At 37.2% G+C, this 2479-nt stretch overlaps 1 pseudogene; it reads left to right on the top strand.

Annotated features, from left to right (window-relative positions):
- The first annotated feature begins 347 nt into the window (after positions 1-347).
- LOC147978469 (uncharacterized) lies at positions 348-1201 on the top strand (annotated as a pseudogene).
- Positions 1202-2479: the final 1278 nt, after the last annotated feature.

Genomic DNA, 2479 nt, shown 5'->3' with positions numbered 1-2479 from the left:
AGTACTATCAGTGGTGTCTCGTTTCATGATGCATTTTGTGTTTCTAACTGATGGATGTGCCATCATTTAACTTACATGAACTCTAATTGTGAATATTACCATCAGTGGTATGAATAATTTATCAGGAGTCCACTGTAAAATTTATCATGTCACTGATTTGTTAATACTTAGTGTTGTGATGTCCAATATATGTGTTTGTGTGTAAGTTGTTGCCATCCCTAATTGCATAATTTATCTTGCCCGATACATACATTTTATCGGTGTATCATAAGCAAAAAAAATCAGGTATTCAATATCTAGTAGAAGCACACATGTCCTTATTTTGTTTTCATCCTTCTCTGTTGTGGATGACTTATCTTGTTGTATGTTCACAAGTTACCAATGTATCAAATATGTGTGTGACTATTAATTCAACAGTTGTGCATCCTTTACGCTCACTTTTTTCTCTTTGTTATTCTTGTGTGTCAGGTCACAATGCCAAGGAAGCGCAAATTAGATGATGACTTTGAGGAGGTGAACCCCTTAAAGAAGCATAAGCCTCCCGCAAATCGGAACATGGCTTCTCCTAGTGCTCTTGTGACTGCCTGTAAGGATATGTCAGATGAAAGAATGGCCGTGATCGATGACATGGATTTCACTAGTCTGCGGAATATCAAGTGTGGTAATCTGTTCAATCGGCTTTCTCAATGGCTTGTTGGTCTATACGACCCTGATTCCCGTGAGGGCGTTGTACCTGGTCGCGGAAGGTTACCGGTCAATGAAGAGTCTGTGCATCGTATAATGGATGTGCCCCGAGGTGATATTGCGGTGGATTTCAAGGTTCCTACAGATGCACAACTTGAGCTTGCGGAAGATCTTTTTGGTGATCTTGGACATGCTCCTAAAACTGTGGATGTATCAAATCTTATCTTGAGCACTAACCGGCATGATGACAATTTCAAGTGCTTGTGGCTTGTGCTTGCTGCCAACACTGTGATGGCGCCGACAACTTCCAACAAGATCAGCACCAGATGGTATCCTGTGTTGGTAAGCACATCTAGCTATCTTTATAGTTCACATTTTTTATCTCTTTTCTTTTTTGTTTTTTATCTGGTAATTTTTTTGCTTTTTAGTCTGATGATTATGCACATATGCACTTGATAACTTTCCCTGAATTTGGAGTGTGGTAATTTCTGTCCCTTTGATATTTTTTATGATCTGAAGTGTGGTAATTATGTAGTAATGCACCTGATAAATTTTTCTGAAAGTGTGGTAATTATATAGTAATGCACCTGATAACTTTCATAAAAATGTGCTAATTATATAGTAATGCACCTGATAACTTTTTTATGCCTTGCAATATGGTATTTTTGGCTTTCTTCTCAACAATGTGGTAATTTTGTACTTATGTACTTGGTGATACAATGCTTTAACAGTGTTGTAAGTGTCTACTTATGTTCCCTGCTAACTTGTGTGCATACATTCCTCTATTGTTTCACGTGTTTTCTTTTTTTTCACAGCAAAATATTGGCAATGTAAAAAACCTCAACTGGTGCAAATTTATTGCGGATCAGCTTCACAAAGCCCTTTCAAAAGGAAAGCCTACGACGGGCTGCCTCCTATTCTACAATGTTAGTCCCCCTATTCTTTTTTTGTTCCCATGATTTTTGGATTGTATATCTTATTCTACCAAACAGCTAGATTGTAATGACCTTTTCTGTTTTTCTAGCTTCTGTATATAGATGCTATTGACTTAACTGGCCTTGGTATCATCTTGCCTAATGGTCATTTTGCAATTAATGTGTGGACGAATGAGTTGGCATCAAAAGTTCTCCGGATGGATGTCCAGAGGGACAAGCTTTCTTATGGGAAATTACCGGTAATTTCCCATTGTCATTTTTCTTACCTTCTATGTATTGCCATATGTTTTATCACGATATTTATTTATTTTTATCATTTTTTTCAGCTTAAGCCCTAATATGGCTAAGAATATTGCTTGTGTTTGGTGGCTTACAAGGTCTAGATAAATTCATGCGTGTTCATGCACCGCAAAACTGTTCTGAACATGTATTTTAATCTTTTTTGTGCGTTTGAATATTTTTCTTTTCCCTTTCCTGGTAAACATTGTTATAAAGACCTGGTAACTTTTACTATTTTTAGGATGGTAATTTTTTTTATAAAGTTTGGATTCTAACTTTGGAATAACTTCTTTCGAACTTATGTTTGTGTGATATTTTTACTAGTTTTTCCATGGTAATTAATGTCTCTCACAACCTAATTATTTGTTTTTTCTATCAAAAACTTGCTAAAGCTTCTGGTATTGTGGGTCGCTTTTCGTCTAGCATGGTTGGCCTACTGGGTGGTCTTGTTAATGAGTTCATGTACTTGGACGATGAAGACAACTCATGGGTGTCCCGTGTGATAGAGAGCCAACTAAAGGGTTTATCTTCTGCTGCCGGGAAGACTGCAAGCACCCGTCAAGGATCCTGCTCACGTGAAT

Source organism: Triticum urartu, chromosome 3A, assembly GCF_056163025.1.
Source record: "Triticum urartu cultivar PI428250 chromosome 3A, HENAU_Tu73, whole genome shotgun sequence".
NCBI lineage: Eukaryota > Viridiplantae > Streptophyta > Magnoliopsida > Poales > Poaceae > Triticum > Triticum urartu.
This window is presented reverse-complemented; position numbering and strand designations above follow the sequence as displayed.